The following is a 14,897-nucleotide window of genomic DNA, read 5'->3' as shown; positions in this document are numbered from 1 at the left end:
AATTATTAGAGCCATGTAATGGCATGCTCTGAAGTAAGAAAAAAAAAATGGTTACAAAACAGAAGCCACTTTAGAAAAATCCATACATTCATCTCTGCACAGAAAGAGAATGGAGATGTATACCCAGTAACCATATTCATAATGGTTACTTGGATTGGTGAAACAGTGTATCTTCTTCATCATGGTTTTGCATATTTTAGAAATTTTGTAAGTAAATATGTTACAAAATGTTTCTATATATAAATATTTTAAAGATCTTTAAAGGGGGCTGTGAAACAACAGCAGGGGCTTTCAAAAGAACGTTTTAGTAGCCATTTTAAAAGTACCCTTAAAAAATAACATTTAATAAACATTACCATATCATAACAAAATACTATTGAAAATTAAAGCTCTCATTATGAATCCCCACCAAAATCTTTCTTTCCAAATTCCAGTCTCATTTATCCCAGTTCTCATTCAGAAAAATGCTAAAAGGGTTGCTGGGCCAGAAGTCAGACAGACCTTCCTGATTTCTGTAGTTTTTACTTTGCTCCAGAAAAGAAAAGCAATCACATAGGAGGCAATTGAAAAAGCCCCTTGGCAGGAAAATATTTGGGAGAATAAGTTTCTCTCCCATTTCTTTTCCTCCTGACTTACCGACAGGGCAATCCTGACAGTGACCGGCCCAGTTTCCTAATACACCTTAGAAAAGCGCAAGGAGATGTGCCAATTTTCAAGACACGTTTCTAAAAACACAAGTTTTACTTTGCAACGCAGGATAAAGAGCATCCTTCGCGACTCATTCTGGACATTACCAGAAGAAGATGCCGCTGGGCTGCAGGAGAGCCTCCGGAGGACAAAGCAGGGTCTCCTCGGCTCGGGTCCCGCAGGCTACGCGTCCGGGTTCGCCTCAGGGACAAGGGCACGGTCCCTGAACACCATCCCCCTGTCCCCATAAAAGTCGCTCCGAACCGTCGGGGCCGCAGCCTGCCGGACGACGGGGAAGGATCAGAGCCACGGCAGCAGGTGCCCGGGTCGCTGCGCCAGTGGCCGGAGGCAGTGGGAGGGGGCGGTCCCCCGAGAGTCCCAGACTAGCCTCCGCATCCTCCCCACCGCCCCACCCGCCGTCCCACCCGTCTCCTGGAGACCGCCCCTCCCGGACGACGGACACGCCCTCCTGCAGGCCGGGGCCTCCTCGCCCCGCCCGCCCCCCCCGGGGCCGCTCACCCGGCCGGGAAGTCCCCGCCGCCGCCGCCAGCCCGGCCGCCGCCGCCAGCCCGGCCGCTGCCGCCGCCAGCCCGGCCGCCAGCCCCTCGGGCCTCGCCCCTCGCAGGGCCGCCGCCTCCCACAGCAGAGGTACCACAGCTACCACCGCCGGGCCACGGGACCCGGAACCACTTCCTTCCGGAACCGCCTCGCCCCGCCCCCGCTCTGGCCCCGCCTGCGTCCGCGGCCTCGCGCTGGCCGGCTCTCCCACCGACCCGTGCTCTCTACTCCTTCGCAGCGAGGGTGCCCCGCCTGGACAGCTCCGGCCAGAGCGCCTGCGCCCTCTGCCGGCCGTTCCCACCTGTGCCGCTCTGTCCAGGGCGCATGCGCTGTCTGCTGCCAGTCTGCCGGGGAAGGAGCTATGCACGAGGCGTTCCAGGTCCCGCGATCCTGGGATCCCGGAACTGGGATCCTGGATGCCGGAGCTCATCCTTCAGCCAGGGGCAGGAGCTTAGTCCCATGGGTCATCCGGCGTTGTACACAAAGGTGTACAAGGCAAAGGTGGCGAAGCAGATGAGCCTCGGCTTTCCAGCTCCTGGCTTGGCCCTCAAGGTCCCTCCAGAGCCAGCCCACCTGAACCTGCACCTGCCATTCCTATGGCCTTAAATTAAGTTTCTACTCAGAAAACGAAATCTCTGCTCTGCAACTCCCAAATAGGCTAACAGTACCAACATCTCCCCACCATCCAATTCAAAAATACTCAGTTTTGTCTGCTTTCTTGATTTCTCTCCTCCCTGCACTCCAACCACCAGCCATACAGGTAGTATGTCCTCACTCTTGGAGCTTTCTCACTTGACATTTTGATATGGTTTCTCCTCCTTGCAAGACTTCTCTTTCAGAGCCCACCACATTTAGTAGTATCACCTTTACCCTCCCTTATTGCCAGCTGATTGTATTAGAATTTTCCTCTCCATCTGAGGTGAATTACAGCCATCATGCCAATTAGTCCAACACCAATGATTGAGCCATTTTTCCTTAACTTCCTCAATCCAGATGACTTTACCTCTACTCTACTTTATCCACCCATTCCCAGGCACTTATTCTAGCAGATCTAGACATTAATCACTTTATACCGCTCCATCTCTAAAACCTTAAGTTTCAAAATCCTGTTTATTTGTACTCGTAATCCTCATCCTTGAAGTCCCATCTCTCTCTTATTCTCAATGTACTTGATCTTCAAAGACCAGAGAGCTCTCACATCCCCGAACCTTCTACCTGACTTAAGTACGTGGCCTTTGACTTCAACAACTCTTGTAAGCAGAGCCCCTGGAATGGCCCTTTGACACATGATAACATCAAACCACCACCTTTAAACGCTCCAGTTATCTGCATTTTCCATTCCTACATCTGTGTTTTCAAGTACTGCTTGGGAAGAAAAAGTCACACAACACGAATGATGTCACTACAAATTTTTGGATACCCGCTAGAACCTTGGTGTCTCTTTTATGTGACCTCTCTCATCTCCAGTAATTGCTGTTATTAACCCTTACTACTCTCTTTAAGTCCCATAGCAATTATCATTTTCCTCTCCTCATACATGATATTGCTTCCTGCTTCACAGAAAAAAGTTCTCAGCATAGTACGTAAGGCCTTTCTTTCTTTCGACAATCAAAAAAAAAAAAAACATGTTAAATCAACTTAAGACAGACTGGTAAGGATGAATAGAAGAGGTGGCAGCTAGAACCAGGACTGGCCCTAGCGGTAGTAGCTGGGGCATTGCGTGGGCAGCCAGGTGCCAGGATCAAAGGCCTGCACCATAGCCCTTCAGGGACCCTTCTTCAGTCAGGCCATATTCCATGCCAGCTGCTCCACGCTGGACATACCGAGGCTGACTGCTTCCCCATGGGCACCCTGCAGCTGGGAGTGGTGGTACATCCATTGGAATGTGGCCAAAGTCATGTTGGGGACGTTGCCGCCGTTCACAGCCTGCAGGACCTTCTCCACCAGGGCAATGGCCTTGAAGTGGTGCTCCTTCCAGAGGTGATTCCTGTAGCTCTCAGCCCAGTTATTCCCAAAGAAGTAGCCCATGGGTTGTTTCCCGTCCTTGTCCTTGTACTTGCAGGTCAGCAAGCCCCCTGCGGAAGACTGATCAGAGCCACGGGCCCACACTGCTCCCAGAGGCTGTTCTGGACTGGCAGGGGTGGGTGGGTGGGATTATCTGATTCCTACTTCATCTCTCTAGCCCTCTACCTCTTTGTACTCAGTGTTCTGGCCATACTGAAGTGTTTGCCATTTAAGACAAATTCTGCTTTTGCTTCTACTTCATTGAACGTATTGTCCCATCTGTCTGGTAAGAGGTGTGAGACCTTTTTAAATGCATATTAATGACTCAGTCCAGGAAGGTTTTCTTCTATTCTACCTTCAACAACTATTTCTGCTTTATCCAGTCATCTATTGAAGGGCATCTTGGCTCTTTCCACAGTTTGGCTATTGTGGACATTGCTGCTATGAATATTGGGGTGCAGATGAGCCTTTTTTCCCCACTACATCTGTATCATTGGTATAAAGACCCAGTAGTGCAACTGCTTGGCCATAAAGTAGCTCTATTTTTAACTTTCTGAGGAACCTCCACACTGTTTTCCAAAGTGGCTGAACCAGTATGCATTCCCACCAACAGTGTAAGAGGGCTCCCCTTTCTCCACAACCTCTCCAACATTTGCTGTTTCTTGCTTTGTCAACTGTTGCCATTCTAACTGGTGTAAGGTGGTATCTCATTGTGGTTTTTATTTTAATTTCCCTTATGGCTAATGATGATGAACAGCTTTTCATACGTCTGACAGCCATTTGTATGTCTTCTTTGGAGAAGTGTCTGTTCATGTCTTCTGCCCATTTTTGACTTATTTGTTTTTTGCGTGTTGAGTTTGAGAAGCTCTTTTTTTTTTTTGAAGATTTTATTTATTTATTTGAGAGAGAATGAGTGAGAGAGAGCATGAGAGAGGAGAAGGTCAGAGGGAGAAGTGGACTCCCCAAGGAGCTGGGAGCCCGATGTGGGACTCGATCCTGGAAGTCCAGGATCATGACCTGAGCCGAAGGCAGTCGTGCAACCAACTGAGCCATGCAGGTGCCCAAGTTTGAGAAGTTTTTTACAGAAGAACTGTTGCCTCTTTGTTTTGTTGACTGTTTCCTTTGCTGTGCAGAAGCTTTTTATCTTGATGAAGTCCCAAAAGTTCATTTTCATTTTTGTTTCCCTTGCCTGTGGAGATGTGTCTTGAAAGAAGTTGCTGTGGCCGATGTCAAAGAGGTTAGTGCCTATGTTCTCCTCTAGTTTTGATGGATAAAGAAGATGTGGTCCATATATACAATGGAATATTACTCAGCCATCAGAAAGGATGAATACCACCATTTGCTTCGACATGGGTGGGACTGGAGGAGGTTATGTTTAAGTGAAATAAGTCAAGCAGAGAAAGACAATTATCATATGGTTTCATTCATATGTGGAACATAAAGAACAGCATGAAGGACATTAAGGGGAAGGAAGGGAAAACTGAAGGAGGGGAATCAGAGGAGGAGACGATCCATGAGAGACTATGGACTCTGGGAAACAAACTGAAGGTTTCAGAGGGGAGGGGGATGGGGGGATGGGTTAGCCTGGTGATGGGTATTAAGGGCATGTTGCAATGAGCACTGGGTGTTATACACAAATATTGAATCACAGAACACTACATCAAAAACTAACAATGGGGGCGCCTGGGTGGCTCAGTGGGTTAGGCCGCTGCCTTCGGCTCAGGTCATGATCTCAGGGTCCTGGGATCGAGTCCCGCATCGGGCTCTCTGCTCAGCAGGGAGCCTGCTTCCTCCTCTCTCTGCCTGCCTCTCTGCCTACTTGTGATCTCTGTCTGTCAAATAAATAAATAAAATCTTTTAAAAAAAAAACTAACAATGTACTGTATGCTAATTAACATAATTTTAAAAATACTAAAAAAAAGAATTGTTTCTGCTCCATTTGTTCTGGTCTCTTTTAGAGAGAGCAATTGTCTGTGGCCGTTCTCTGTTTTATCATTTTTTTCACTTTATCCTTTTTTGACATTGACATTTGGTACAACTCAAATTTGCTTTCAGTATTATTGATAGGGTTTCCCAAAGCATTATTTCTGCTTCTGTTTTTTTTTTTTAAAGATTTTATTTATTTATTTGACAGAGAGAGAGATCACAAGCAGGCGGAGAGTCAGGCAGAGAGAGAGAGAGAGAAGCAGGCTCCCGCCAAGCAAAGAGCCCGATGCGGGGCTCGATCCCAGGACACTGAGATCATGACCTGAGCCGAAGGCAGCGGCTTAATCCACTGAGCCACCCAGGCGCCCCTCTGCTTCTGTTTTTACTTAAAGGCTATTAACTGAGATTTTAGCATCCTTGCTTCATTCCTCCCCCAACCCCCACCTTTCAAATCATCCTATTGACTTTGCATCTCATCTTACCTTCTTGCAAAAGGATGTTAAACTGGTGATAACATTTTCCTTTTGGATTCCGTAGTCAATCATTTTCATGAATATGCTGTTCTCTCTCTTTTGTGATTAGCTTTTGTGTACTTTACTATATACAGATAAAGAGATACAGATAAAGATAGATTCTTTGAATCATCTTTGAACAAGGTGATCTTTGTTCAGACATATTGGTTAGGCCCTCCTACTATTTGCTGTTCACTTGTGTGGACAGAGAGGTTAAGTAGTTTGCACAAGGTCACATAGCCCTTGCTGTGTCTATGAATAACACATATGCACACATACACAAAATAAGCCTAACAGAAATAGGTTATTATCTGCCTTTCCATTTATTTTTTCTTTGCAAAGCCAAATCTGCTATTGAATGCTGGGTATGCTTAATACAAGAATTCTGTGTTAGTAAGAATAAATTACCCTATAATAACAGTCTCAAAATCTGATTGGCTTATGACAACAAACGTTTATTTCTTGCTTACATTTCAAGTCCATCGGAGATCAGCTCTGGTTCTTCTGTCCAGGATGCAGGCTGAAGGAATAGACCGTCTCTGAGACATTACTGGTGTCAGATCAGAAGAAAAGGAGCAAGAGTGGGACCATGCCCTACATCTTAAAGCTTCTGCTTCAAAGCTGAGTCAGAACCTCTGGGGGAGTGGCTCAGTACAGATTCAACCAAGCCCCTCCAGGGGATTCTGCAGCAATCTCAGGTTTGAGTACCACTCCTCTAAGGCTTGTATTTCCTGTAAACCAGAAGATGGACAGAGAAGCTTGTTGAAATCCATGGTAGTTTTTAGACTACTAATTCTTAAACCAGGAAAAAAAGGTCAAATTTTAAAAAAAGAAGGAACCAGGTATTGATACAGACTTGGGCCAAGTGCCCACTGTCATTGTCATTTTTTTGAAGGGACACGGTTTCTAGGGAAAGCTGCCAGCTGCCCTGACATGTATCTCCAGTTGCTCTTCTATACAGCTTCTTTTTAAAATGCTGATGTGAGAATTAGATAATTAGAAATAAGTAGGACAAACAGCTTTCTCATCCCTTGACAATGCTATTAGCCCAGATTTTTCTCAGTTTTTGTGTAGATGGTTTGTATTGTGTTGGTCATGCCTTCAGCATCTACGTTAATCCTTATAACTCAGGACTGCCAAAACCAGGTGAGTTTTCTCTCTCCTTAACTCTCTGACTTTGGGTTGGTTAATACTGTAAATGAAATTTGACATATAATATTTACCCAGCCCTGTTTCCTATAGGCTTTTTTTTTTTTTTTTTTTTTTTTGGTGGATGCTGTCCTTTCTTTACCTTCACTTTTTTAATGGCTTTGTCAACAACCGGGCGCAGACAAATGATTTATACTGTTTGGAAGAAAATGTTTTTAAACAGGTTTATGCAGCAGATTTCTTTTTGCTCATTCTAGTCACTGTCTTTATGTCTGCTTTCCTATTGAGATGGAGAACAAATTCCTAAGCAAGATTTGGTAGTTACTACCAGCTCACTGGTCCCATAAATTATTTCTGATGAACTCTTGTATAATGTAATATGTGAAGTGGCTTGCCCCTGATTCTGAAAATCCTATCATATTTGTGGTGTTAAAACGTGTTACAACTCAGCAATTATTTTGAAAAAAAAATTGATATGGACTACCTACACTGATGAAGTCAAAAAGAACAATAAGGTTAGGTTTAAAACTTAATTTTATTGCAAAATATTTTTTTACTCCCCTTATTTAAACCTTCACTGCCCCTTCCCTGAAGCTCTTCCCCTAGATCCTTGATAAGCTCAGTTCACATGTCTCTTCCTACCATAAGCAGTCTGGTTTTGTGTCCTGGTGCAACCCAGATGCCAATCCAAAAGTTATTAAGCTCTCAAAAAGTTCATTAGTCTGATAAATTTGACTTGTTTAACTCTATATTTATTAGGTACCCCCCACAGTGTCTTCTACTTTTTTCATACCAATTCTTACTCTCCTTTAGACTAGTCCATTAAGAGAACATAATGGATCGTGTGGTAGATTTAATGATAATACAATCAAAATATTTACTGCCCCTCTCTTCCCAGGTTCACTAGGTGACACTGAAAATGACATATGTGGCTCACATTATGTTCCCATTACCCACAGCTCTAAGTTAATCATGGCATGGCATAAATAATAAACTATATACCAAATTATTTGTGCTCCCCCTTGTATAGTACAGGTTTCCCTTCTATCCAATCTCCCTGTGAAAACTTTCCTACGCCAAAATAGCATACGACCAAGAGTATCCCATTTTCTGAACGTTTGCATTAGGCTACTTCACTTTTATAAAAGACCTACCTTAGTGTGGTAACAGCTTTTTTTCTTGAAAGTGAAAATTATTTTCTGATTTCTTTCAGTTAACAAAACCAGGTATGAATGTAGGTCTTTTCATAAAAGAATTTTTGGAAAGCAAGGGGTTAGCAATATCTCTGGTAAGAGGCAAACCAGCCAGGGACAACACTTCCCAGCATCCCTCGCATCTATCTATGTGGGGCCACGTGATTAGTTCTTGCCAGTGAAATATGAGGGGAAATGGTATGAGGCCCTTAGAGGACAAGTTGGTTGGGAAGCATTGTGTCTTCTCCATACTCTTTCCCTATTCTGTGGCCTTAATGCAGAAAAATATGATAAATTTGGAAGATGAAGGAGCTACAAGATGGAAGGAGCCACAAGATGGAAGGAGCCTGGTCCTCTTAGAGGAGAGTTAGAATAAGGCCCATCTGTTTCAGACTACACATGAGGAACAAAAAAGTTCTGTTGTATCTGAGACATTTGGCAACTTCTGGGGGTAACTATTATAGAAGCTAGTATTACTTTAAATAACATACATGATCATCCCCTTCCCTTTGGCCAGTGATTATCTTAAGAATATGATTATCTTAATTTTATCTTAAGAATAAGACTTAGGGGGCACCTGGGTGGCTCAGTGGGTTAGGCCGCTGCCTTCAGCTCGGGTCGTGATCTCAGGGTCCTGGGATCGAGTCCCACATCGGGCTCTCTGCTCAGCGGGGAGCCTGCTTCCTCCTCTCTCTCTGCCTGCCTCTCTGCCTACTTGTGATCTCTCTCTGTCAAATAAATAAATAAAATTAAAAAAAAATAAGACTTAGTACTGGCCAAGGAGAAGTAGATACCTACTGGGAGCTTCTGTGATAGTTTCCTTCCTGGTAGAAGGAGGGAGCTGTACAAGGAACAGCCTGCCCCTAATATCTTCATGCATTTGATCATAATGGCATGGGGATGAGATGTTGGCCACATCAACCTTCTTAAAGCCAAGACATTCAGAGAAATGCTGCCCAAGAATCCTGTCACTGAGCTGCCTTAGGAGCTTATTATAAATTGTATGTGATTAATAAATACCCATAGGGCGCCTGGGTGGCTCAGTGGGTTAAGCCGCTGCCTTCGGCTCAGGTCATGATCTCAGGGTCCTGGGATCGAGTCCCGCATCGGGTTATCTGCTCAGCAGGGAGCCTGCTTCCCCCTCTCTCTCTCTGCCTGCCTCTCTGCCTACTTGTGATTTCTCTCTGTCAAATAAATAAATAAAATCTTAAAATAAATAAATAAATAAATAAATACCCATAAAATTGAAGGCACTTTCTGCTGTGTGCTGTGAAACCATCCAAACTGGTATACATATTCCCAATTAAAACAACAACAACAGGAGCGCCTGGGTGGCTCAGTGGGTTAAAGCCTCTGCCTTCGGCTCAGGTCATGATCCCAGAGTCCTGGGATCGAGCCCCACATCGGGCTCTCTGCTCCGCGGGGAGCCTGCTTCCTCCTGTCTCTCTCTCTGCCTGCCTCTCTGCCTAGCTGTGATCTCTGTCTGTTAAATAAATAAATAAAATCTTTAAAACAACAACAACAACATTCATTTAACAAAGATTTGTTGTGGGGCTACTCTGTGACAGGTGGTGTTTGTTCTAGACACTAAGGAATCCAAAAGCAAACACAAAAACCAGGATCCTTGAGAGTGTCATCTCATGACAGAATATGAGTCTGGCAGAAAGATATGCAGATCAGAGGTCATGGATTTTAATTCATAGATTTCCTCAGTAACAACTATGTTTATTCACTCACAAATATTTATTGAATTCCTGTGTTAGGTAGTAGGAATATTAGGCAGTTAGGCAGCCCTGATGTCAAGAAGCTAACAGTGAGGGAGACAGACATTAACCAAAGAATTACACAAATAAATATCTCATTCCCAAACTGTAATAATACACAAACATGTAACAGCAGACCTGACCTCATTACCCATCACAACTACAATAATAACTGGGAAACTTGCAAATGTAGCTAGGAGATGGGTTGATGGGCAAGAGCCTTGAAGGGTTGTCTATGTGATTTCCCTAAGCAGGAGCTTTGAGGTGTAGCAGACCAGGGCAAGCATGGGCTCAAAAGCATGGGCTCCAAATCCAGTTGTGGATTTGGAGCCCAGTGTGTACTTCCTGATGTATGGGGCCTTGCATGAGCAACTTCACCTGTCTTGGTCCCCGTGGTAAAGTGAGCATGACAACAATGGTGCTTATCTCAGAAATTCATTCCTAAGTTTGCGAGAGAGAGGACGTGGAAAGCCCTTAGTACAATGCCTCGCTGGCTCAGGTCTGGTTCTCCAGGAACAGGGTCTGAGACCAGTTGGCATGCAGGAGGCCACAGGTAGTGCAGAGAGGAATGGAGGTAGCAGGAGGGAGAACTTGGGCTGTAATGTAACCTCAACAAAGGCCTCCAGTGAACCCACAGTGAGCAGCTCTGAAGCTGAGACAGCCCTTCTGAATTGTCCCACCTTGAGGCAAGGATTTTTGTACACCCAAATTATCCATTGGATACAGGCTACCCAAGTGAGGGGGTTTAACCTTGGTGAGGCCGCCTCCCTGAGTCAAAGGCAATTCTTAGAGAGGAACTTCACCAACAAGCCTCACTAACTACTTCCAGCATCTAGAAGGAGACATCTGGAAGGACAAATACCTCAGTCTTAAAGAGGAGGTCCGTCCAGGTGGTACGCCATGACACCCATGACATCAGCATTTAATGTAAACCACTAGAGCCATTATAGCAGCTGATTAAAATTTCCAAAACTTGCTGAGGACTTAAGGCTTCCTCATCGTCAAAGTATAACTTCCGAAGGGTTACAAGCATAATTGTGATGCAAATATACAAGAGCATGGGTCAAAACTGTGTTGGCTTCATTAAGGAGCAGGATGAGAAAACTGGATCAGGGGAGGATATGGGGACTGCTTGTTGGTCACATGGATGTAGGTGTACACACAGCACCACAGGACACAAGTTTAGTGTGGAAACAAATGCTGGGGTGAGATCACAAAATTAGATACAACGCTACTCAGTGCCCTGCAGGAACAAAAAGACATAACCTTTGGAGTCAGCTTTTCTGTAACGAAAGTCATCTGCAACTTTCTGTCTACAAGTGTCTACTCCAGAGCCTGGGTCCTAGTCCAGGCACATGGTCTGTCATACAAAGCTTCATCTGTGGAGACCATGCTTTATCAGGTCTTTCAAAGGGCATGCAGTTATCTTTTGGCCTTATTTCCACATTCTGGATAATTTCTTACTATTAGTGAACACTGAACACCCCATACCAGTCATCAGGGCCATCACTGCACAAGAGCGACCCCTGAGAACTCTTTCAAAGGTCAGGTCCACTGAGCAAATGAAATTCATTCTTTCCTTCTGGTGGTACCAGTAGGATTCTCCTTGTTCTAAAACAACCTTTGCGTCCCACCCTGGGGACCGCATTCATCCCAACAAGCTCTCCATATGCCTACTGTGCATGACCTACCCCCTTCTTAGCTATCACTTCTTTGTTGACAACTTTCTGGTCATTTTGAAGATGAGCATACACACATTGCTAGGAAAATGTGGTTAAAAGACAAGTATAGTCAACAGAGGGCTGTTGATTCTAATTTGAAAAAGAAGTTATTAAGGGTGCCTGGGTGGCTCGGTGGGTTAAAGCCTCTGCCTTCGGCTCGGGTCATGATCCCAGGGTCCTGGGATCGAGCCCCACATCGGGCTCTCTGCTCAGCGGGGAACCTGCTTCCTCCCCTCTCTCTCTCTGCTTCTCTGCCTACTTGTGATCTCTGTCTGTTAAATAAATAAAATCTTTAAAAAGAAAAAGAAAAAAAGTTATTTTACACATAGGTTCCATTCCTTGGAACTCTAGTCCTCGTATTTTGTATGGAGACATGGGGAAAGCCTGCCTTAAGACGATCTTGGAAGTCCAGAAGGCTGGTCACTTTAGACTTTATCCCCTACCCTCAACCATCCCTCGGCGCCAATTGGAGGGATTAAACTTCGGCATTTCATAAATGCTTCTCAGAAGCTTCTCTTATTTACTGCACAGCTGAAGGGAGAACTGGGGCGTGAATTCTCTAGGTGTCACATCTGAAGCCTATCAGCTCTGTATGCCTTTTGCAAGGTGACTCTCAGGCTCTGGGCTGCAACAAGGGTGATTCTTTCCACTGTGTGGAGTGCACACTGTCTTGGACCCTGACCTGGATCTTGGGATTAAAAAAGAAAAATACTTCCCTCCTGGTTAACATGGGCCATCTGTCCCGAAAACAAAAGCAAGTAGAGCCACTCCACACCTACTAGATCTGATGGTCATTGTGAAAGACATGTCCTCAAAGGTTCAGAATTTTCCAAGCATTTTAATTCAGTTTCACGCACTCCATGTTTCTCGACTTAGAAGGCCCATACTGGGTATCTGAGCCCATGTTTGGCATTTGATCTAGTGTTTATGCACAGAGAATGTGAAACAACACAGAACAGCCCACATAAATCAGGTTACATAAACACCACATTAATTTGGTCTGTTGGGACAGAAAGATGGGGAAGTGATTGGTTCAGGGAATACTACTTTCAAATCCCATGTTCTTGCTTCTAGGTACAAAGGGGACATGAGCTAATAATACAGCCAAGCTCTGCTGCTTTACGTGGATGGATGGCTAAGACATGCTGGCCAAAGCATACTCAAACGGAGATTAGATAGTGGCAATGGTTGCACAACTTTGTGAATGAATCAAAGATGGAGTTGTACAAAGGGGGGTACTTTTGATAGTATGCAAATGATAGCTCAATAGTTTTTTGTTTTATTTTTTAAGCACACTCAGAACAAGGATTCCCCATGGGGGTCCTGGCTCTTCTCAGCTGTAAGCTTCTGCTCTACCAAAAGCACTTCTGCTGCTCTCAGGGGCAGAAGAACCCGTCAACTCTCCTGGCGGTACCAAAGCTGGGGCCCTGGAGTCAACCCGTTTTGTCAAGTTCCCAGCTCTGTGTTTTCAAGGAAGCAACCCTCTCCTACCTACCTCATAACCTGGAGAAGTATTAGGACCACCTCACATACAGCAGGAACTGAGAAGGTACTCTTCTTCAGGTCCAGTCCTGAAGAAGCTTAAACCATGGCAAGTAGAGGCCACTGCTTCTCACCTCCCGAGACCATGGTGGAGCATCCATTCAAGATCTTTAAGGGTTTGTGCCAAGCCTTGTGCCTAAATTTTCCCCTGAATTAAACCTTGAACCCAAACTGGTACCCACACCTTGGACCCTGATCCTGTTTTTATAATTTCCTCATTGACTTCTGGGCCCTTATCCACATCCCTTCAGACATACTAAACCCACTTGACCCTCAGGAGACATTACACCAAATGCTCTCTCCTCACAGGAAGAAATAATCTACCCCTGCCCCACCGTACATTATATTCTTATGTCTCTTGGGTATGTCACTGATACCGATTTTTGGTTCCAAGTTCTATTTATCAGACTACGCTTAGTTATGGAAGGTTTACCATAACATTTAGCTGTTTGTTCAGGGAAATTCTCCCTTTTAAAAAGCTCATTTTATAAAGTTTCTTAAGCTAATATGCTTATTTTTTTCCATGTATTGTATGAGTTGCAAAAAAAGAAATTCCATTGACTGGGACTTGATTTAATTTCTAAATACTGCAAAAACATGAGGGGTTCCTACTATTAATTTAGTTCACACACATTAAGTTTTCCCACCTGGGGACATGACATGTCTTTCCATTCACATCTAATGTCCCCTGATCAAGTTTTAGATATAGCTTATTATTTCTAAGAATTTCTGGGTTTTCTCAGCATCAATTTCCTACTAATTATTAATGTGGAAGAAAACTACTGATTTTTCTTTAGTACTGGCTCACCTGTGAAAACATTGTAAGAGTTTTTCATTTCTTTCTCTTTGGGTCTGCTCCACCCCCAAATACTACCCACAAGGCTTCTCTTTTCTGTTTCTAAGTGTTCTCACTCTACTTTCTCACATAATTGTGTTTCTTGAGCAATACTGAAGAGTGGGGAAGGAGGTCACTCCGTGTTGTGCCCCCAAATTAATGGGTAATGTGCCCCAGAGCACCTCTAGAAACAAAATAGTTCTTTACATTTGCTTTCCAAATTTAGTTTACAAAGCATTTGACTAACAGAAAACCTGTACATACTAAGAAAAATTTAGAACGTTCACAAAATAAAAATTGCTCTTAGGAGTGACTCGCCACCACTGTGACCCTGTGGCCAGGTTCAAGAGGACAGAAGCTACTTGTAACACCACTGTCAAAGACCAGCATAGGGGAAGAAGATGTCCACTCCTGTGCACTCAACAGATGCTTTGTCAGCAGAGCTGAGGAGGGCTGCATTGACTGGATCCTTGGTTTCAGAGATGGCAGCCCAGAAAGTTAACACGAGGGTTCCAACATTCCCATTCCACTTCTGCCCTCCTGGCTCTTGGTCTTTGCTGGGACTGTCTCCCACGCTGCAGACATGCCAAAAAAAAAAAAAAGCTGATCTGGGTTTTCACTTTAAGGGTCACCATACCCATTATAATTTTGTTTAAATGCCAGATCGGTATGTGGAATGTTTTCCTGGATCACACCAAGTTTAACCGCACCTTAGCTAGCTAGAAGTGCTTCAAATCAGTGGTATGAAAGTACAGCGGCTCTACTGTACATACCTAGAAGTCCATTGTGTCCTGGGGACAGCTCCTCACTTATTTCCATAGTGGGCTGCACTTGGAACTGACAACAGAGAAACTATAATGAGTTCGACAGGGAAAGGACACCAACACAGGATTTTCGGGTTTTCTCTACATAGCTTTTAAAAAATGTAATTTGGTTTCAGAGCATTTCTTCACTGAGCCTACAGAAACAAACAAAACACTAGCAAGCCATCAGACTCCTCAATGAAA

At 44.4% G+C, this 14,897-nt stretch overlaps 1 protein-coding gene and 1 long non-coding RNA gene across 3 annotated transcripts in view; both read right to left on the bottom strand.

Moving 5' to 3' along the window:
• The window catches only part of BCLAF3 (BCLAF1 and THRAP3 family member 3), a 65,605-nt gene extending 59,928 nt beyond the window's left edge, over positions 1-5,677 (bottom strand). The window contains exon 1 of one of the 2 annotated variants that reach the window (XM_044236071.1): positions 5,658-5,677. The gene's annotated coding sequence lies outside the window, so the exon portion shown is untranslated. Of the gene's footprint in view, positions 1-1,206; positions 1,224-5,657 lie in introns of those variants that run through there. The other variant, XM_044236072.1, reaches the window with a different exon arrangement.
• Positions 5,678-5,702: 25 nt separating this feature from the next.
• LOC122897692 lies at positions 5,703-14,687 on the bottom strand. Its single transcript, XR_006382591.1, has 3 exons — positions 14,664-14,687; positions 6,158-6,418; positions 5,703-5,772 (listed from the first exon to the last, which is right to left on the bottom strand). It is a non-coding gene; the product is annotated as an uncharacterized LOC122897692 (long non-coding RNA).
• Positions 14,688-14,897: the final 210 nt, after the last annotated feature.

This window comes from Neovison vison, chromosome X, assembly GCF_020171115.1.
Source record: "Neovison vison isolate M4711 chromosome X, ASM_NN_V1, whole genome shotgun sequence".
NCBI classification, from domain to species: domain Eukaryota; kingdom Metazoa; phylum Chordata; class Mammalia; order Carnivora; family Mustelidae; genus Neogale; species Neogale vison.
Note: the sequence above shows the minus strand (reverse complement) of the source record. Positions and strands in the feature narration are given on the sequence as shown.